General features: G+C 35.9%; 1 pseudogene; it reads left to right on the top strand.

Moving 5' to 3' along the window:
- The first annotated feature begins 3,389 nt into the window (after nt 1-3,389).
- On the top strand, nt 3,390-22,922 carry LOC121207971 (thioredoxin-like protein YLS8; annotated as a pseudogene).
- Nucleotides 22,923-23,907: the final 985 nt, after the last annotated feature.

Raw genomic sequence — 23,907 nt, 5'->3', positions numbered from 1 at the left:
CAAATCACCTTTTTTTATTTTCTATTTCAGCTCCTAGGTCGAGAACAAGAAATTTAATCAAGAATTCCATTCAACTCCCTGTGGATCGACCTTCTTCCACTATTCTACCTTTTTATTTATTTATTTTATTTTTGAAGAGGTTTATTTTATTTTGATAGGCAAAACGACGCTTGTCACTGAGCGGTCTGCTGATGAGATTAATATGCTTTGCCAGGTTCTTTTATCCCTTATTTAGTCTCAAACTTGATTGACAACCTTTTATGCCTGATTTAACAGCAGCGTTTTTTCTGTTTGTTAGATTGTCGTTAATTGTCCTAGTGTAACAGCCCGATTTTAGCTAAATCAGAAAATTGGTTTCGACACCATAAATTCAAGGTCGTAAAATTATTTTAATATTATTTTTTGTGTTTACAGTATGTGATTATATGTGTGTAAAAGTTTCGTATAATAATTTTATCGTTTAAGTGGTTAATTTGAGAAAAGAACTAAATCGCGTAAAATGCAAAAGTTGCATTCCACTTGTTAAAAGTGCTTAATTGCCATGGATTATTAAATGGAAGGTCCTTATGTTTTAATTAGACCATTATAGTAGAAATTGACATGAATGGCCTTATATTTAATGATTAAATAGTTTAATGACCAAGGGTAAAATGGTAACTTTGTATTAATGAATATTTAATAAAACAAAATAGAAAAATTAGTGTTAATATTCACCTTTCTCATCAAAAATAAAAAAAAAATAAAATATGGAAGCTCATTTAGGGTTCGACCATGGTTAAGCTTGATTGAGTTATGTTTTGAGCTCGGTTTTTGATGACTTTTATGTTTTTGTGATCGTTGCTTTGTGTACTAGCTAGCCCGTACCTTAATTTCTAAATTTTTTTATGATTTTGTGAAATTCTATTAATGAATCCATGAGTTTTATGATGTTTGATGATGAATTATGCAAGTTTGGTGTTTAATATACATGTTTTGTAAAGTGATTTTTGACAAAAACGTCAATTAGGGATTAAATTGAGAAAAGTGTAAATTGAGGGGTTAAATTGTGAAATAAATAAAAATATGGGCTGCTAGGGAGCTATAGAGAATTTGGCCAAGCATGGGTTTTGTTAAATTTTATGTATTTATGAAATAAGGACTAAATTGAATAAATGTGTAACTTTAGGGGCTAAAGTGAAAAAATGCCCAAATATGTGTTTGTGGATGAAATTGAATGTGTTGATGAATAAAAGGGTTAATTTTGAATGTGTATAGATCAAGAAAGAAAGAAATTGGATTTAGATCGGGGGAAAACGAAAGTTATCGAATAGTCGATCCCATCCGTTACTTCCGACTACGAGGTAAGTTCAATGCAAATAAATGTCTTTATATTGAAATATATGTAATTACTTGTCATTGAAATGCTATGAATGTTGAACAAGCAAATACGAGCAAGAATCGACGAAGTTACGATATCCGAAAGTTCCGTACGAACCTTAGGAATAGTATAGGATATGAATGTTATGACATTAGGTTATCGAGTTGTGATTACATGTAAGACCATGCCTGAGACATTGGCATCATATTGTGATTACGTGTAAGACCATGTCTGGGACATTGGCATCATTAATTGATTTCCTGTAAGACCTTGTCTGGGACAATGGCATCGACATATGATAAATGTAAGACCATATCTGGGATATGGCATTGTACGAGCTTATATGATTTTCGAGTATCCTTAATGATTCCTAATGGTTCAACGGGCAAAGATAAGTCGAGAAAGAATGTATTAATAAGTTAAATGACTCAGGTATGTATGAGATTCATACGAGTATTAGAAAGTGAAGTAATTGATGAGTTTACATGAGAAAATGCATATGTACTTATTGAGAAATGTTTGTGTATCTATATGTGTTTACTTGTACTTGGCCTATTGATAGAAATGTTGTGATTCATATGATAGCTTTATTTGTATATGGCTTACTTAGTGTGTTATTTCTATGTTTTATAGATTTTCGAAGCTAGCTCGGACATCGGGGATCATTGGGAACCATCATCACACAATCGACTATTTGTTGGTACTTTTGGAGCTTTTTATATATGGTATATGGCATGTATAGGCTAGTGTCATTTTGGTATGTTTTGAGTTATGAATTTATCCATGTGAGTTGGCTTACTTTTGGTTGACATGTTGGTATGCTTTTGGTCATTTAAGTTCACCTAAGTGATGTGCTTGAAAAGTGATATATGAGATGTATATTATGCCTTAAATATTGGCTTGTTTTGGATATGTTTGCTCTAATTGTTAATATAGCTAAATGGTGTTTTGTGGCATAAAATAGATAATAAGATGATGATTTATTGCATTTGAGATTTATGCAAGTTGTGATGATTTTAGGTATATGGATTTGGTATATTTGTATCTGAAATTTAGTAGTTAAATTGGTTGATGATAGTTAGCTTGTTATGTGTTTGAGTTGGCATGTTTTTAGTTGCCAAAAGATGTATTGAAATGGTGTATTTTGGTTAATGTGTGTGTATGAGAGAAGGGTGGCAAATTGGCTTTGCAAATGGCCTATTTTTGTCCACACGGGCAGGGACACGGGTGTGTGCCTCAACCGTGTGTGACACACGGTCATGTTACACAGCCGTGGGTCTCCTCGGGTACCCTTTCGAATTAAGACAGTATACCCTACAGGTTTGACACGGCCTAGACACACGGGCGTGTCTACTGGCCGTGTGTGTCACACGGACTCACACACGGGCGTGTGACTGACTGTGTGACATAAGTCAGCATACCCCCTTAAATGGCACATGGCCTAGCACACGGGCATGTGTGGCCATTTCAAAGGGTACACAGGCTAGACACACGGGCGTGTGGTCGGCCATGTGACCCAAGTCAATAACCCCTCTAGATTTCCCACGGCTAAAGCACAAGGGCGTGTCTTTGGCCGTGTAGTGCAAGTCAATATGTATGCCCTATTTTCACACGGCTAGTGACACGAGCGTGTTTGGTAGCCGTGTGTGACACATGGCCTGTTCACACGGGCGTGTGACATATGATTTCATGAAATTTTTCTAAGTGTTCAGAAATTTCTATATGATTGGTTTAGTCCCGAACCACTCTTAAGTATGTTTTAAGGTCTCATAGAACCTTATAAGGGACAATGTGAACGTTTGGGAATAGTTTATAATAATGAATGCATAAATGTATGAGAATGAGATATTTTGTCCGGTGATGCCTCGTAACCCTATTCCAGCGACGGATACGGGTTAAGGGTGTTACACCTAGGACCGTTCCTGATGTCCCTTTCTTTCAGCAAGCTAAAGTTAAAAAATTCAAGGAGCGAATTCTTTATCTTATTATTATTTTGCAGTTGATTAATTAGTTATATTAATTTCATTTTCAGATGGATAAAGTGTTTGCTTCTATCGTTGAAACAATAAAGAACTTTGTTGTGATTTATCTTGTAGACATAACGAAAGTGCTTGATATTAAGGATGTATGAGCTTTACGATCCATCGACAACGATTTTTTCAGAAACAAACACATTATGATTGCTCTTAGCACTGATAATAACAACAAGATTAACTGGGCTCTCAAGGACAAATAGGAGCTCATAGACATCACTGAGACTGTATACCGTGGAGCAAATGTAAGCACTAAATTTTTGTCCGACTAGAGTTTGTGTTTAATTTTCAAAATTTCAAAAAAAAATAAAATAAAAATAAAAAAATTTAAAAAATAAAAAATTACATTTTGACCCCTAAACTTTTCTTAAATTACATTTTAACCCTAAACTTTTCCTATATTTACCCCTAAACTTTCTTTAAATTTCACTTCAACCCTAAAAATTTTTTTAAATTGCATTTTGACCCTAAATTTTCTAAAAATTACACTTTAGCCCCAGAAGTTTTGTTGCATTTCTGATTTGGTCCTTTTAACAGATTACGTGATTTAGGGCACCCACTCCCTGGATTTTCAGGCCACCAGCATGGGTGGTTGCTCCTTCTTCACCCACTACTTGCAAATAGCATGGGAAACAAGCAAAATAGTAGAAATAAAAGAGAAAAAATAACACCATAAAAGAGAGGTTTTTTTTGGCAAAAGGAAGGAGGAGGAGGATTCCCCCAATTGATATTCGGTGAAGAGTAAAAAAAAAAGAAATTCTCCAGGAAAAAAACAAAAAAGGAACATTCCGCAATCTAAGTAAAAAAAACTCCAATATCCGGCAAGCAACCAAGCAACCAAGGACCGACCACCATTAACACAACAACCAAGCTCCCAAATCGAAACCCACTCCAAATAGCCGAGCTAATCGATTATCAGCCACCCCGAAATCCAAACCTCAACTATCCGTAGCTTGATTTCACGCGGCGCACATGATGGCTGTTGGTGGCGCGCACGGTGGAAGGAGAAAGGGGGGTTCGGCAGCTTGAAGCTTGGATCTCTTCTTTCATTCTTTGTTTGCTGCTGGAAACTTGTTTGTTTTGGGGGTTTAGTATTGAAAAAAAAAGAAATATTTTAGTTAATGGGTTGGTTTATGTTAGATTTGATGGGTTAAATTTGGTTTGGGTTAATTAGTGGGTTAGGTGATATGTTAAGTTAGTGGGTTGGCTTGGTTGTGTTGGGTTTCTTAAGTTAGTGAGTTGGGTTGGTTTGTATTTTTTTTTAATTAGTGAGTTGGGTTTAGTTTGGTTTGAAATATTAAGTTAGTTGGGCTGAGATTATTTTGTAATAGGCTGAAATGATTTGAATCTTTTGTCTTTATGTGAATTTTATGTGGGCCATGCAAAAATTTGGTCTAAAAAAGAAGAAAATAAATTTTAAAATAGTCGGGTCAACCCGACTCTATTTGCGGTAATCTGATCCAGTGACGATCACCAACAAAGGCCCATTTCAGCAGCCCGTGGAGAAAAGAGATTAATTTCAGTAACCCATAACATTGGGCTTCGGTATATTCTTACCCTTTTTATTATTATTTACCCATTCCGAATTTAATATATATTTTAGATCACATATTATTATAACGTTATTATTAATTTTCTTTTTATTATTTTAGAAATATTTTTATTTTCTTTTAATTAATTTCATTAAATAAGGCAACGTATCGATTTAACATTAAATCGTTGATTTCATCACTATGTTGGGTGAATATCATTGGCTCGTGTTAAAAATGGGACGTCCTTTTAAAAACAATCGAAAAATTTAAAAATTCTCGTGTTTTGAAATAGGATATTTATTTTTGTGATTATGGGTAAGTGATCAAATTTTATTTTTAAAATGTAGATAAGGATATGTAATTTGTTAAAATTCTAGTGTTGTAAACTTTTCGTGTTTCCAAAATTTTTCGTGTTTTTTTTATAACAAAAATTCGGGTTTCAAAAATTTTCGTGTTTTCAAAAATTTTCATTTTTTTTAATTTCTCGGGTTTCAAAGATTCTCAGGTTTTCAAAAAATTTTGTGTTTTCAAAATATCTCGGGTTTCAAAAAAAAATCAAGTTTCAAAATTTTCGTGTTTTCAAAATTTTCGTGTTTCAATCGGATCATGATTAAATATTAAATTGAATTCGTTTTTTTTTAAATTAAAGACAACGCGTGTTTAACAGGATTTTGGACGTCGCGAGGGTGCCAATACCTTCCTCGTGCGTAACCAACTTCCGAACCCTATTTTTTTTTGGATTTTGACGTAGACCTAAACTCGGCCTTCTTTTTTTACTCAAAAATAATTTTTTTCTAAAAAGAAGATTTATTAGGTGTCCGATCACACCTAGAAAAAAAGATCGGTGGCGACTCCCTTTTTTAATAAAATCGAAAGTTGGTTTTCAAATTTTCAATAATCGCCTCAATTAGCGACCAAGGCACATTTTTACATAGCTACAGCTGGCGACTCCGCTGTGGACATTTTTGTGAGAGTCGAATCTAGAATTAAACACGTGTTGTCAAAATTTTTAAAATTATTTGTTCAAATTAATATTTAGTCGTGATCCTTAAATTTTGTTTTTGAAAAGTCATGTATTTGCATCATGTTGTAAATATTCTTCTAACTTGTTTTATCTTGTTGTTTTTCAGCGCTAAGTTTTTATGGTTTTAGCTTTTTTTTTAGTTTAGTTTTTAAATAAAACGTAAAGGTTTGTGAGTTTCTCCCCACACTCTGTGCACTTGCATTTTTGCATAACATGAGCTCTCTACCCGGGCTCCGTCCGCTTAAGTGGAAGTAAATGCTATGCCTTCGTGAGTTAACTCGTCCCTCCGCACAGGCTAGTGAATACTTCCGGGTTATATATGACTTATGCTTTCGTGAGTTAACTTGTCCCTCCGAATAGGCATAAGTAAATGTAATCCCTCGAATTGAACTCATAAGCCTGTGATGGGAAATGACCGAGGTTCTGTACTAATCTTAGCAGATGACAGTACGAACAATTTGAGTATCTGTCTAGAACCGAAACCGCATGTAGTGAACCGTATGATCCACCTAATTAGAGCGATCCCGAACCTCTGTCCGTTAATAGTCACCAAAATAAGTACACGGGAGAAACGCCTCTTGCCTTTCGTTTCTTTTACAATTACACTGTTTATGCAAAGGAATTGAACCGGGTAGCTTAATTTGTTATATTTTCCATAGTTTTTCTCAGTTCATATTTGTTGTGATTACTAACCAAGGTTGTTTGTCTTTATTTTTATTTTTCATCATGCATCATAGGCATCTTGATTAGGAAGGTGTTGATTAGAGATTGGTTGCCAAAAACGGGTTTCTGATGGAGGAGTCAATTACATAAGTGACTGAGAAAAATGCCGTGATTCGAGAATGGTCTTTGAAAACTCAGAAAGCGAAATGGGACAATTTAACGGAAGGATGTATCTCCAATCTTCCCGAGCAAGTAACTTCAAATGCTCGTCAAAATAACCTCAAAATTTTGACTCGGATTTGGAAACAGTGGGATTCAGACACTAGGGGCATCTTCACCGAAAAGTACGAGGATATAGCTCACTTGATTGCCGTCAATGTAGACAAACAACTAATTCAAGCCATGGTTTGATTCTGGGATCCAGCTTACCAATGTTTCACTTTCAATCAGGAAGATATGACTCCGACCATAGAAGAGTATGCTGCATTGCTTCGCATTGACAATGTACAATTTAGCAAGATATATGTGAAAGAGCCCAAACCAATGACCTTCAAGAAAAAGTTAGTAAGGTTGAAGGGAATAACTGATATGTGGGCTGAAAAATAAATAAAGAAAAAGAACAAAGTTAGTTGTGTTCCGTGGTTTCCTCTGTAAGATTTAGTTCAAAACCATCCAGATATTGTGAAGAGAGTGGATCTATTTGCTTTGGTCATTTGTGGATTAATTGTCTTCCCAAAAGTTCTCGGGCATGTAGAAGTTTTGGTAGTGGATTTATTCGAAAGGTTGAGACAAGGGATCAACTCCGTCCCAACTATCTTAGCTGAGACTTTTAGATCTCTAAGTAGTTGTAGGAGAAAAGAGGAAGGACGTTTTATCATATGTGCGCAGTTACTTAATGTTTGGATTCTGAGCCATTTCTGGAAAGTAGAGCGCACACCCTTCCACATGTTTTCAAAAATATTTGCCCCATTGAAAGCTTATCTTGAGAAAGATTGGCCAAAGGATGTCACCGAACAGCACTGGGTTTCGGTTTTTCAAAATCTCCGCGCCGAAGAGATAACCTGGAGAGCACCATGGATCCGTCCTTCAGTTCTGTTATACAAATGTGGAAGCCAAGATTGGGTGCCTTTACTAGGATTATAGGGAGGAGTTGGATATGCCCCATTAATGGTTTAAAGACAGTTTGCTACACGACAGTTCATACCTGCTACTGGAGGATTGACACAGTCTGAGTTTGCCTTTACAGGTGAAGGTTACATGAAAAGAGTCTGAGATACCGCAAAGTCTTAGAAGGAAATTCACCTAATGGAGTTAGCTCTCTACGCTGATACCATCACACATAATTATGACATATGGAGACAACGACGAGTGAATAGTCAACAAATCTCGCTGACAGATTATACTTTCCAGAATCCTTTCTCAGAAGAAATGCCATCCAAGCTGGAAATAGCAAGACATGAATTTGAACGTGAAAAGGCTAAGCTGTTACGAGATATCAGTTCTCTTCAAGAAGAAAACTACCAGCTGAATATCGATGTTCAAATTGAAAAATCTAAAATCGAGAAAGTTCAAAGAGAGGCTGAGATCGTAAGAAACGATTTAAGGGATCTTCTGTAATATCCCGAATCAGGGCCTAATCAGAATAGTGGTTTTGTGACCATAAATGCGAGATAGAAATAATTATTTTATAATTATTTTGAGGTTTATGATATGATTGCATGATTGTGTGAAAATTTCGTGATGAAATTCTATGCCTAAAGTGCTTAAATTGAAAGTAGGGACTAAATCGAATAAGTTGCAAAACTTGTATTCTAGAAGTTTTTAGTATGAAATTGCTTTGAAATATTTATTAGGAGGTCTTAAATAGAAATTTTACCAATTTTAAGTTCATGGACAAATTTAGGACATGGAAGGAATTTTTGGAAAGTTTAGTAGTAAGGGTATTTTGGTCATTTAGTTATTAAAATGAATTAAAAACAAAATTAAAAGCCAATTTTTGTCCATCTTCTTCGTTAGGCCGAAATTTCAAGGGTTCTCCATAGATAGGGTTTGTTTCAAGCTTCCAAGCTCCATAGTAAGTGATTCGAAGCCCCGTTTTTAATGATTTTTACGTTTTTGTGATCCCGGTAACTCGATAAAGCTTATGTTAGCAATAATTTAACCTAGGGTTTATATTTGGAAAAATACCCATAGGTGAAATTTGTGTATTTTGATGTTTTATGATAGAATATGAAGTTTTAAATTATGTTAGACAACTTGTACTACTCGTTTTTAAGCAAAAACGAGTAAAAGGGCTTAATCGGTAAAAATACCTAATAGTCACAAGTACATGTTAGAGTGAGAATTTGATGTTGCCATAGAAGAGAAAAGTGATCAGCATGTTGTAAAACATAAGAATAAGGAATAAAGTTTAATCCCGAGCCTAGGGGCAAAAATGTAAATATGCAAAAGTTTAGGGGTAAAATTGTAATTTTTCCAAAATTTGAGTTAAGGATTAATTTGATAATGTGAGTATTAAATAAGCTAAATGTGTTATTTTAGATCAAGAAAGACTTGGAATCGACCTCAATCGAGGAAAAGAAAAGATTGTGGACTAAATTGCAAAATCCTTGTATTTTGGTACCAAGGTAAGTTCATGTGTAAATAATGTAGCATAAATGTTATTTTTAAGTTATTAATGTTAATTATATGATATGCTGATTTTAATCGTGAAATATTATGCTTTGTGGTTAATGTTGAGTAATATGCAAATTATGTTTACTACTTGATAAATATGAATTGCTACCGAGTATCGGTTTCGATATTCCATGGAAGACGGAAAATGTGAGATCGAGGGAAAAAGCCCGTTTGAACCTTAGGAATAGATTAGGATACAAGTGACATGTCACTAGGATGGTTGAGCATCCGAACTCGTTGAGTTGAGTCCGAGTTCATTTATGGATGCGAATGTCCGAACTCGTTGAGTTGAGTCCGAGTTCGTGAAATGTAACTAGGCATCCGAGCTCGTTGAGTTGAGTCCGAGTTCACTTATAGATGCGAACGCCCGAGCTCGTTGAGTTGAGTCCGAGTTCGCTTATGGGCGGGTTACATGATTGCTTGATTGCATATATGGCACTTATGTGCAAGTTATCCATGTATCCAAATTATATTCCGATGTGTTCAACGGGTAAAGTTCTACTCAAATGGAGGAATATTCGAGATGTAAAGAGACGTATTGGTAAGTGATGTGAAATGGATATTTTGGACAGGTATGTATTTAACCCTCGGGTTGAGTATTGATACAACCACGATAAGGTAATAAGATGATGAAAAATGATTAAAAATGTGATATGTGTTTTAGTGATACATGTTAATGTTGATTGGTATGACTGTTTGTTATGTTACTTATTATTTGCATATGAACTTACTAAGCATTTATGCTTACTCCCTCCTTCTTACTCATTGTAGTTTTGGACAAGCCAGCTCAGGAGTCGGGATAGGTCGAAGGCTCAGTCACACTATCCAGAAGACTTTTGGTAAATGGCTTGTAAATTTAAGTATGGCATGTATAGCAATATACCTATTTTGTGTAAATGATCTTATGGTATGGTTGTGAAATGGTTGAGGAAATTCTTGATAATGATAAATTATGAAAATGGTTAGTTTAGATTATGTTTGATGTTAAGGAAAACTATTAAGATACTTAGTGCATAAAAACTCATAAAAAGGATGAAATTTACCATAAACAAAATATCGCAGCAACACTAACGCAAGTTTGAAAATTTACTAAAAATCATAGAAATTGAATTTCGTGATTTACTACATATAAAATTGAAGCTTATTATGTCTAGTTTCACATGAAACAAATGAAACAAGTAAAGGAATTATATGTTAGAAGATATTTGAATTTTAGTGAAACAGAGTCATAGCAGTTTCTGAATCCCCTGTTCCTACTTTAGAAATTCACCATAAATTGTAAAGATATAATTAGGTGGTGTATTTTATATCCTCAGAATCCTTATTTAGTATAGTTTTAGTAGAAACAATTCTCATAGTCATATGAATTTTGTACAGAGAGAAATGTGGTTCGTAGTAAACAGAGGTCAGACCAGTCGAGTCCTGAAACAGGAGTAACTTTAACTAATAAACTGTACTAATTGGTCCAACCAAAAATTCTAGAAAAAAAATTAGTAGATAGGTATATGAGTCTAGATTCAGGGAAAATTTACGGATCTTAATTTCGAGTTTCCTAACTCGAGATATGATTTTTCTTGTGACTGTGACGCAAGTAGCTTAAAAGCTGTGAATGTAGAAACAAATAATCCAAAGTTCTAAAAATGTTAAACTAAGCTTAGTAACACCTCATACTCGACTCCGGCGACAGTCTCGGGCGTGGGGGCGTTACATCTTCATTTAGAAAATAAGAAATTAAGAAGCACTATAAAAAATAGTGGGTTGGGCAAATCATCGATAGAATGGAAGGACGAATTAAGCAACATCAAATGTGGAATGGAATTCTGGAAAGGGAAAGCAAAGAAAGAAGAGGAAAAAGCTACGCGTGCTATGATAGAGTTAAAGAAGAAGAATGCTGAGTATAAAACTGTGTCTGTAGAATTTGTGACTAGTTAGTCCAAACGTCAAGAGCTAAGAAGGAAAATACGAGATCTAGAAAATATGCTGCAATCTCATCAGCAACAGTTAGATACTCTCCTAAAAGCTCTAGAAGAAAAGAATGATCAGTACGACAGAGACACTTGCACTTACGAAAGAGCTCTCTAAGAAAAGGAAATGCATCTAGGCTGTTTGATCAATAAAATTTGCAAGGCAGCTATGCAAATTGTACAAATATCAGATGAAACCGAAGCTCTCAGTTGCCAATTCCCGCCCAGCCAAATGTCAAACATATCGGAGTTCCAAGAACAAGTGAAGAAACAAGGAGATGTTGCTAGGAAACTTATGTAACTGCTAAATTAGATGGCAAAATGTTTTGTAATTGACTCTTTTGATTAATGAAATGCCTAGTATGGGGCTATCCTGAAATCAACACCAAATTATTGCATATTTATTCATGACTAACATTCATTTGACATTCATTCATTCATCTATTCATTGCATGTACATATCACCATAATCATTCACTGAGGCTAAAAACCGTATAATCCGCAGTTGGAACCCTACAAGTCTGGAATCACGCCATTCTTACAAAACGCGTCAAAAAGCTAGAATTATGGAAGCCGAGTTCAATAAGAGAATTGAAAGGATGGAAATGACCTAAAGAGAATTGCAAGAGTAGTTGCCTAAGTCGCAACAGGAAACAAAGGATCTGATGGTAAGATCTCGAGAGGAATCACTCGAGCAAAGGGATCAAATGGCCAAAATGATGGAAATGATGACGTCTCTGATTAAAAGAAAGGGACCTATGCAGAGCCCTGACACTATGGAGTCTCAGCCATGAACTAATCATGATCAGGATCTGCTCTATCCCCCAGGATTCACTCCACCTCATGCACATGTAATGCAAAGAGAATATCCTCGAAGAGAACTTGTAATCTTGGAGCAATGACCCGTACCCCGTGCTCATCTAGGGCAAGGTATATTCGTATCGAACCCCGAAGCTAATCCTGCTGATCCCAATGTTCTAGATTTGGATGATCCAGTAGAAATAGCCAGATTGAAAACTGATGATCATGATGTTCAAGATAAGTATAGGAGTTTGGAAGAAAGACTCAAAGCGATGAAGGTACTGAAGCCTTCTCTGCATTGAGTACCAAATAGCTCAGTTTGGTGCCCGATCTGGTTCTGCCTCCGAAATTCAAAGTACCAGATTTTGAAAGATACGATGGAACGAGATGTCCAAAAGCCCATCTTATCATGTTTTGCCAGAAGATGACTGGTTACGTGAATGAGGACAAATTGCTAATCTACTATTTCCAAGACAACTTGATTGGATCATCCCTTCGATGGTATAATCAACTCAGTAGAGAAAGGATCCAATCATGGAAAGACTTAGCATCAACATTTTGTGAACAATACAAGCATGTATCCGACATGGTGCCTGATCGACTAACTCTGCAGATGATGGAAAAGAAGCCGACGGAGACTTTTAGGCAATACGCGTAAAGGTAGAGGGATATCTTGGCTCAAGTAGAACCCCTATTGACTAAAACTGAAATAACGGTCCTCTTCATCAACACTTTGAAAGTGTCGTTTTAAGATAAGTTGGTAGGAAGTTCCACGAAAGACTTCGAAGATATTGTAATATCCGGGGAACTTATAGAAAATGCCATCAAGAGTAGAAGGATGGAAGGTTTCGAGAGCTCGAAAAGGGCAGCACCTGTAAAGAAAAAAGAGGCAGAAGCCCATATGGTGGGAACTGAGAGCCACTACATTTCTAATCCTTACCCAACCCAGCCACGACCTCGATATCGCCCACCTCCAAACTTTTATTATCCTCCCCAAAGCCCTTACTATCAAGCACCTCCTCCTTACCCCGTCTACGCCACAAATAACCAAAGACCATTTGCCATGTTCCCACCAAATACCATGCCTGCTGAAAGCCAACCCAAAAATGAACAAAGACCGGCAAGATCCAATCCTAAAAAACCCCAGTTCACCCCAATTCCCTTGTCATACAGAGAGCTGTACTGAAAAACAATTAATATCCCCACATTATATGGCACCCCTGAAGCCTCCATACCTAAAATGGTACGATGCTAATGCTAGTTGCATGTACCACGCTGGAAACCAGGGGCATTTTATAGAAAATTGTTTGGCCTTTAAAATGAAGGTTCAAGGTCTTATTGATGCAGGCATTCTACGATTCGATGGTGCTGGCAATACGGCTGGAAATCTACTCCCTAACCACACTGAAGGGAACGTGAGCGTGATGACAAAAGAAGATAGGTGGCATGCCAAAATTTGTGTTTCTAAAATAAAGACACCGCTGCGAAAGATTTGAGAGGTAATGGTTGAAAAGGGGCTGTTATGTCATCCCAACAGAATTTTCAAAGAAGAAAATACAAAAAAGTCAATGTTTTTGTGATTTTCATGGGATCGAGGTGCATGACATCCAGTCTTGTGAAGGATTCAGAAAACTACTTCAAGACATGATGGACAACAAGGAAGTCGAGATCTTTAACAAAATGGAAGAGGTCGATGAAGGAGAAGTATGCACTTCTGATAATCAATCATTAGGTTTCCCTTATAGTGCCGATCGACCATTGGTGATTTATTACAATGAAAAAAAGGAGCAAGTGAAACCAAAGATGATAATTAAAGTACCATCTCCTTTCCCTTACAAAGACAACAAGGCAATACCATGGAAATATGATGTCAACATTATCATACCTGAAGGTGAAAAATCCAAAGTCACAACTGGAAATGTTGGCGAAGTAGGACACTTCACCCGCAGCGGGAGGTGTTATTCTAAAGTGGTCGAACCAATGAAGAAGACTAATGACTCAAAGCAGAAAGGTAAGGCACCGATGCATAAGGTCGAGGTCAAACTTGAGACTCCGTCCAAACAAGAAGTTAAAAGGCCTGTGAATGAAGAGGAAGCACATGAATTCTTGAAGCTCATCAAGCATAGTGAATATAACATCGTGGAACAGTTAAGCAAACAACCAGCACGAATCTCGGTATTATCCCTACTATTGAATTCAGAACCACATCAGAATGTTTTTCTGAAAGTGTTAAATTAAGTACAATATATTTGTCGAAAAGCTTGATAGGTGGGTGAATAACCTGAACGCGGATAATTTTATTCCTTTCAGTGATGACAAAATACCGCCAAATGGTAGGGGCTCCGTAAAAGCATTGCATATCACAACCCATTGCAAGGGTTATATAATACCGAATGTGCTCATTGATAACAGGTCGGCACTCAATGTCATGCCTTTGGCCACGCTTTCTAGAATTCCAATTGATATATCTTATCTGAGGCCTTGTCACTCTATAGTAAGGGCATTCGATGGGACAAGATGAGAAGTCATGGGAAAAATTGAAATTCCTCTAGAAGTGGGCCCCTATATATATGACATCGAGTTTCAGGTCATGGACATCACGCCTTCGTATAATTGCCTTTTAGGAAGGCCTTGGATCCACTCTGCTGGGACATTCCTTCATCTCTTCATCAAAAAGTAAAGTTTATCATGGATGATCTTTTGGTCGCTATCGTGGGTGAGGAAGACATTGTCGCATTTATCTCTGCTGATACACCATACCTCAAAGTAAGAAAGGATGCAGTAGAATGTTCCTTCCGTTCCCTCGAATTCATCAATGCTATGTTTGTTGCTGAAAGAAATAAAATTCCCGTGCCCAAGCTATCAAGGAATATCAAGATGGGAATTAAGCTGACTGTGGGAAAAGGAGCCCGAGCGAAGAAAGGTTTGGGAAGATATCAGTAAGGGATAGTTAGAGCGCTAAAACCAGTACCCCACAAGGCTCGATACGGTCTAGGGTTCAAACCAGATATGCGACAAAGAAGAAAATAGTTGCAGAAAGATCGAGAAAGGCAAATTGCAAGAGCCTTAGGCCGAGAATTAGAATGGGAGCCCATAACGTACCCTCCTTTGTCAAAAACATTTACATTTGCAGGAATGATATACCTCAGACAAGATAATCCATGAAGCTCGCTGTTATTAATTGAAAGAGGTCTTTAGAATGTCAGTATAAATGTCATTGACAAAGGAAATGATGCAATTAAAGATGTTTCAATGATACACCCTTGTCCTCCTGGATTCGTTTTGAACAATTGGACTGCTGTGGATCTCCTTATAGTTTCTAAGTCTTCTCCAGAGTAATGCTGAATGTTAACACTCTTCTTTTTGTGTGTCCCTAAGTAATAGTAGGGAATCTTTTGTAAGAGCTTATGCTTTACTCTTTATCATTTAAATGAACATTAATGGAGATGCATTTTGTCATGGTCTTTTCATTCTCATTAACTTCATAATTTTTCCTCTTCACACGGCCTGTATTTACATGTACCTCATATCATGCCATAACATTATGCTTGTTGGTCCCAATACTTTGATGCTCCTCTATAGTTTTCTTTTCCATTCAACTTCTAGGTGCTCAGATATTAATGACATGAACAAATCTGTTACAAGTCTTGAAATCGACTTCGAGAAAGCTATTTGTTTAGGAGAATTTGAAGTTGAGGAAAACGCTGAAGACTGTGTCTCGTCTCCTGACTTACTAAGAATGGTAGAACAAGAAGATAAAAAAATTCTACCTCATCAAGAAGTTGTCGAGACGGTAAACTTGGGAAATGAAGAAAAGAGGCAAGAATTGAAGATTGGGACCACCATTTCAGATGACACCAGACATGATTTGATCACTTTGCTCCATGAGTACAAAGATGTATTTGCATGGTCGTATCAGGACATGCCAGGTTTGAACGAGGATGTAGTGGTCCATAAATTCCCACTGAAACCAGAATGCAAACCCATTCAACAGAAGCTAAGAAGAATGAGACCTGAAATGCTGTTAAAGATAAAAGAAGAAGTCAAGAAACAGTTTGATGCTGGCTTTCTACAAGTCTCCAAGTACCCAAAATGGGTAGCTAACATAGTACCAGTACCGAAGAAAGACAGCAAGGTACGAATGTGTGTGGATTATTGCGATCTGAATCGAGCAAGTCCTAAAGATAGTTTTCCCTTGTCACAAATCGATACATTGGTGGATAACACAGCCAAACATTCATTGTTTTCGTTCATGGATGGATTCTTGGGTTATAATCAGATAAAGATAGCTCCTAAAGATATGGAGAAAACTACTTTCGTAACAATGTGGAGAACATTCTGTTATAAGGTGATGCCGTTCGGATTAAAAAACGCTGGGGCAACATATCAGAGGGCCATGGTGATGTTGTTTCATGACATGATGCACAAAGAAATAGAAGTCTACGTCGAAGATATGATCGCCAAATCCAAGGGGGAAAGACAGCATGTTGGGAACCTCAAGAAGTTGTTTGAAAGACTGAGAAAGTTCCAGCTGAAGCTTAATCCAGCCAAGTGTACGTTTGGGGCTACCTCGGGAAAATTGCTAGGCTTCATCGTCAGCGAGAGAGGCATTGAAGTTGATCTAGATAAGATAAAAGCCATACAAGAACTACCACCTCTGTGCATGCAAAAAGAAGTCAGAGGATTTTTAGGAAGGTTGAACTACATCGCTCGATTCATTGCTCAACTTACCAACCAATGTGACCTAATTTTTCAACTCCTTCGAAAGCATAATCCAGGAGAATGGAACGAGGAGTGCCAAATGGCTTTTGACAAGATAAAACAATACTTATCTAGTCCCCCGGTGTTAGTACCGCTATCTCCGGGAAGACTGTTTATATTGTATCTAACTGTGTTCGAAAATTCAATGGGTTACGTACTAGGGCAACATGATGAGTCGGGGAAAAGAGAAAAGGTGATTCACTATCTCAGCAAAAAGTTCACAGAGTATGAGGCAAATTATTTGTCAATTGAAAAATTCTGTTGCGCTTTGGTTTGGGTAGTTCGGAGGCTCAGACAATATATGTTGTATCATACGACATGGTTAATTTTAAAGTTGGACCCAATAAACTACATGATGGAATCTCCTGTACTCTCAAGAAGAATGGCACGATGGCAAATCCTACTGTCAGAGTACAACATCGTCTATGTGAGCCAAAATTCGATAAAAGGGAGCGCAATAGCTGACTTCTTAGTAACTTGAACAACGGAGGAATACGAGCCATTGAGATTTGACTTCCTAGATGAAGACTTGATGTGCATTACAGAAAAAGAATGTGAGTCATCAAAAGAGAAGTCATGGAAGATGAGCTTTGATGGTATGTCAAATGCATTGGGGCATGGGATTGGAGCAGTCTTGGTATCACCAAAAGGGAACCATTATACGCTCACTGCCAGGTTGAATTTTTTCTGTACCAATAACATAACGGATTATGAGGCTTGTATCATGGGACTTCATGCAGCCATTGAACAAAATGTCAAAATCCTAAAGGTGTACGAGGATTCAGCGTTGGTGATTTACCAAATCCGCGGAGATTGAGAAGTGAGAGATCCAAAATTAGTTAAATATAGCGATCTAGTGGCAGAATTGGTTAAAGAATTCAAAGAAGTGACATTTAATTACTTCCCATGAGAAGAAAACCAATTGGCTGATGCCTTGGCCACTTTGGCTTTAATGTTCAAAGCAAACAAAGAAACGAAAATAATACCTCTCCAAATGAGCATATATGAGGTCCCTGGACATTGTTGTACCATTGAAAAAGAGACAGATGGACGACCTTGGTTCCTTGATATCTTAGAATATGTCAAGAATCAAAGGTATCCCGAACAAGTAAATGAGAACGACAAAAGAACAATCAGAAGAATGTCGGCGGAATTTGTTCTTGATGGGGACATCCTGTACAAAAGAGGAAAAGATCAAGTGCTCCTAAAATGCGTGGATGCTATTGAAGCCAGAAAAATACTTGAAGATGTCCATGAAGGAATTTTTGGAATGCATGCTAATGGTTTCACTATGGCTAGACAGATTATGAGACTCAGTTATTACTGGCTGACGATGGAAAGCGATTGCATTAGTTATGCACGAAAGTGCCACAAATGTTAGATTTATGGTGATAAAATTTATGCAGCCCCTTCACCCCTTCATGTCATGACTTTTCCGTGGTCTTTTTCTATGTGGGGCATGGATGTCATAGGGTCGATTTCCCCAAAAGCTTCTAATGGACACTGGTTCATTTTTGTGGTTATAGATTACTTCACGAAATGGATAGAAGCCGCTTCATTTGCTAATGTGACGAAGGTTGCATTTTGTAGGTTCTTGAAAAAGGAAATCATATGTCGATATGGTTTACCTGAGAAAATCATTTCGAATAACGCCTTGAACCTGAACAACAAGATGATGAAGGAAGTGTGTGAGCAATTTCAAATAAAGCATCATAACTCCTCACCCTATCCTTCGAAAATGAACGGAGCTGTGGAAGCGGCCAACAAAAATATTAAGAGGATTATTGGAAAATGACCGAGACATATAAAGACTGGCACAAAAAGCTACCATTTGCTTTGTATGCATATAGTACATCTGTGCAGACATCTACGAGGGCAACTCCTTTCTCTCTGGTCTACGGAATGGAAGTTGTGCTGCCCATCGAAGTTGATATCCCCTCTCTACGAGTGTTAATGGAGCCGAAACTAGAGGAATTAGAATGGGCTTGAACTCGATACGACCAGCTAAATCTTATCGAGGAAAAACGCTTGAAGGCAATCTGTCATGGACAGATGTATCAAAAGAGAATGATCGCGGCCCATGACAAGAAGGTACGACCAAGAGAATTCCGCAAGGGAGAACTTGTACTGAGAAAAATTCTCCAAATACAAAAAGACTTTCAAGGAAAATGGGCACCAAATTGGAAGGGACCATACGTTGTAAAAAAGGGCTTCTCGGGTGGAGCTTTGATTCTCACTGAGATGGATGGGAAGGAGTTACCTAATCCAGTAAACTCAGATGCTGTGAAGAAATATTATGCCTAAAAAAAAGAGAGAAATCAAGATGAAACCCGAAAATGGTGTCTTAATAAACAAAATGGTTAGGATGAAAACTCGAAAGGGGCGTCCCAATGAAGGAGATTTAGGTTTGAACAGTGAGTCCAACGGTGAGGTATTTAAAGCATTTTCAAAAGCTCGAAATCTTCTACATAAGAAGCTATGCTCAAAAAGATTCTTGATTAAGAAACGTGGAAGAGTTCATGCGTTGAATATTTAGAGCATTTGTAGCCACTAAATACGATCCCCTTTCTCTTTATAACGCTTTTAACTTTTCTTGGTCAACTTTCTTTGTATGTTACTTTTGAAATAAATAAATGTGAGGTATCCCTTTCATACCTACTTGACCATTTTCATGCATCTCATTGTGTGGTTTAAATAATAAATAGTAGAATGACATACTCTAAACAAAAGAAAGGTTGAGCATTACCCAGATGAGAATTCGATAAGTACGAGGCCTCAAAGCAAGGACAAAGTTCAACAGGGGGCAAAAGCGTGTTATCTGAGAAACACAGATTACTCGTAAAGCGGGAGGACAAGTACAAAGCCTGAAGAGAAAGTCAAGAATCGAAGCAATGAATGCAGATCATCACAAGAATCGTGACGAAAAGAGATATATGACAAACAAGTCCAAGGCGCATAGCATAATCATGTAGGCATACAGGCATTTAGGACAAGCATGTGCATATCATGATAACTTCATGCATGACATATGCAGGTACTCCAGCAGAGCGAGAGGTTTTGATGATATTTATACTGGATCAAGGAAAAAGACACCTGAAGTTCCACCAGATGATATGTTTTGGTATCCTGATATTTTTACTTTCTGTTTTTCAAAAATCAACTCATATTGCGAGAGGTGAGTTGAGCTTCGAGCCACATGCCGAGGTATTTTCAATTTTTGTTTTTTAATTTCTACTTTTCAAAAAAATCAACTCATATTGCAAGAGGTGAGTTGAGCATCAGGTCACACGCTGAGATATTTTCATTTTCTATTTTCAATTTATGTGAAAAAAGATTAACTCATATTGCGAGAGGTGAGTTGAGCCTTGGGTCACACACTGAGGTATTTTCAATTTCTGTTTTTCAAAAAAATCAACTCATGTTGCGAGAGGTGAGTTGAGCCTCGGGTCACATGTCGAGGTATTTTTCAATTTATGTCTTTCAAAAAAATCAACTCATATTACGAGAGGTGAGTTGAGGCTCGGGTCACACGCAGAGGTATTTTCAATTTCTTTTTTTCAAAAAAAAATCAACTCATATTGCGAGAGGTGAGTTAAGCCTCAGGTCACATGCTGAGGTATTTTCAATTTTCTGCTTTTTCAAAGATCAATTCATAATCCAAGAGGTGAGTTGAACTTCGGGTCGCATCCCGAGCTATTTTCAATTTTTTGTTTTTCAATAAAGAATAAAGATTGGACAATCGAACAAAATTTAGTGCTTTTAAGTCTTTGCACTATCCCTGTTTCACAACGATGAGCAAAGATGGGCAACTGTAAGCACTAAATTTTTGTCCGACTAGAGTTTGTGTTTAATTTTCAAATTTTCAAAAAAATTAAAATAAAAATAAAAAAATTTTGAAAAATAAAAAATTATATTTTGACCCATAAACTTTTCTTAAATTATATTTTGACCCCTAAACTTTTATTAAATTGCATTTTGACCCTAAATTTTCTAAAAATTACACTTTAGCCTCAGAAATTTTACTGCAGTTATGATTTGGTCCTTCTGACAGATTACGTGATTTGGGGCACCCACTCCCCAGATTTTCAGGCCACCAGCATGGATGGCTGCTCCTTCTTTACCCATTACCTGCAAATAGCATGGGAAACAAGCAAAATGGTAGAAATAAAAGAGAAAAAATTACACCATAAAAGAGAGGGTTTTTTTTTAGCAAAACGAAGGAGGAGGAGGAGGAGGATTCCCCCATTTGATATTCAATGAAGAGCAAAAAAAACAAAAGAAATTATCCAGCAAAAAAAAACAAAAAAGGAACATTCCGCAATCTAAGTAAAAAAAACTCCAATATCTGGCAAGCAACCAAGCAACCAAGGACCAACCACCATTAACACAACAACCAAGTTCCCAAACCAAAACCCACTCCAAATAGCCGAGCCGATCGATTATCAGCCACAACGTCCAAACCTCAACTACCCGTAGCTTGATTTCACGCGGCGCACACGATGGCTGTTGGTGGCGTGCATGGTGGAAGGAGAAGGGGGTTCGGCAGCTTGAAGCTTGGATCTCTTCTTTCTTTCTTTGTTTGCTACTGGAAACTTGTTTGTTTGGGGGGTTTAGTATTGAAAAAAAAGTAATATTTTAGTTAATGGGTTGGTTTATGTTAGATTTGATAGGTTAAATTTGGTTTGGGTTAATTAATGGGTTGGGTTGGTTGTGTTGGGTTTCTTAAGTTAGTGAGTTGGGTTGGTTTGTATTTTTTTTTAATTAGTGAGTTGGGTTTAGTTTGGTTTGAAATATTAAGTCAGTTGGGCGGGGATTATTTTGTAATAGGCTGAAATGATTTGAATATTTTATCTTTATGTGAATTTTATGTGGGCCATGCAAAAATTTGGTCTAAAAAAGAAGAAAATAAATTTTAAAATAGTCGAGTCAACCCGACTCTAGTTGCGGCAATCTGATCCAGTGACGATTACCAACAAAGGCCCATTTCAGCAGCCCGAGGAGAAAGGAGATTAATTTTAGTAACCCCATAACATTGGGCTTCTGTATATTCTTACCCTTATTATTATTTATCTATTTCGAATTTAATATATATTTTAGATCACATATTATTACAACGTTGTTATTAGTTTTCTTTTTATTATTTTAGAAATATTTTTATTTTCTTTTAATTAATTTCAATAAATAAGGCAACATATCGATTTAACATTAAGTCGTTAATTTCATCGCTATATTGGGTGAACATCATTGGCTCGTGTTAAAAATGGGACGTCCTTTTTAAAAAAATCGAAAAATTTAAAAATTCTCGTGTTTTGAAATAGGATATTTATTTTTGTGATTATGGGTAAGTGATCAAATTTTATTTTTAAAATGTAGATGAGGATATGTAATTTGTCAAAATTCTAGTGTTGTAAACTTTTCGTGTTTCCAAAATTTTTCGTGTTTTTTCTTTATAAAAAAATTCGGGTTTCAAAAATTTTCGTTTTTTTTAATTTCTCGGGTTTCAAAGATTCTCAGGTTTTCAAAAATTTTTGTGTTTTCAAAATCTCTCGGGTTTCAAAAAAAATTCGAGTTTCAAAATTTTTGTTTTTTCAAAATTCTCGTGTTTCAATCAGATCATGATTAAATATTAAATTGAATTCATTTTTTTTAAATTAAAGACAACGCGTGTTTAACGGGATACCAATTTTGGTCTTTGGGAAGGTGCCAATACCTTCCTTGTGCGTAACCGATTTCCGAACTCTATTTTTCTCTGGATTTTGATGTAGACCTAAACTCGGCCTTCTTTTTTTACTCAAAAATATTTTTTTTCTAAAAAGAAGATTTATTAGGTGTCCGATCACACCTAGAAAAAAAAGATCGGTGGCGACTCCCTTTTTTAATAAAATCGAAAGTTGGTTTTCAAATTTTCAATAATCGCCTCAATTAGCGACCAAAGCAAATTTTTACGTAGATACAGCAAGGAAAGGTCGTGGTCTAGTAATTGCTCCGAAAGGTTACTGGACAAAGTACCGCTGCCAAATATTCTTGCAACCTATAGTTGATCAGAAAAATTTACTGGTCATATTTCGCGAGTTTAATATAGACTATTTTCATTACGAACTGTGTATATAGATGTGTGTGTCATTTACAATGCTTGTATGAACATGGAGGATAATCCAATTTGAAATGAACAAGGAACAAGTGTTTTAATTTAACTATATAAAAATAAAAATGATATGTTTATAAAGATGATAATCTGTTGATTCAGCCATGGTTGTAGATGGATGTTTCAATTAAACCAATTGAAGATTATGTAAACTTGATTTTTATTATATAAAAGATAAAATAAATTTATTAAAGGAAGAAAAAGAGTGCAAGGAAAGAATAAAGGGATAATGAAATATTTAGCACATTAAATATGTGTTTAAAAATAATAAAGTGGGTTATATATTATTTTTATAATATTATATATTATGATTTTTATTAATTTATATTTTTATGATAATATTAAAAATGTTATTAAATTATATATTATTTTATTAAATTATATTTAATAATAATCTTATTAAAATTTAATAATAATAATCATCTACATAAAAAAATTCTACTAAGGGTGCTTTAGTCTTTTAAGTCTTTTTCCTTATGCTATTACAATATCTATTTCATCCAACTAAACACAAGAATACTGACACAATTTTATTCCATTCCATTCAACCAAATAATTGAATACTGATTGCAACTCTACATTACAGCTCTATTCAATTCCCCCAATCAAACGTACTATTTATAACTTTATATTCGCATATAAAATTTTATAATATTATCTAATCTAATATATTATAATTATATTAATTATATATAATTTATGAACTATTATAATCAATTTATTCGCTGTTAGGAAAAGAAAGAAAATATTGAAGATATCAATTTTTTTATTGTTTTTAGAAATGATTTTATAATGAATGAGAATTTTTTATTAACACTATATTTTAATTAAATATTGAAGAGTTTAATTTATAATGAACAATATTTGATGCACCTCGGTGTATAAGTCTCATGCACTGTAAATAAATAATAATATGACACATCATCATTAAATTAAATATAAAATCTGGAA

Source organism: Gossypium hirsutum, chromosome A10 (genome assembly GCF_007990345.1).
Source record: "Gossypium hirsutum isolate 1008001.06 chromosome A10, Gossypium_hirsutum_v2.1, whole genome shotgun sequence".
Lineage (NCBI taxonomy): Eukaryota > Viridiplantae > Streptophyta > Magnoliopsida > Malvales > Malvaceae > Gossypium > Gossypium hirsutum.
Note: the sequence above shows the minus strand (reverse complement) of the source record. Positions and strands in the feature narration are given on the sequence as shown.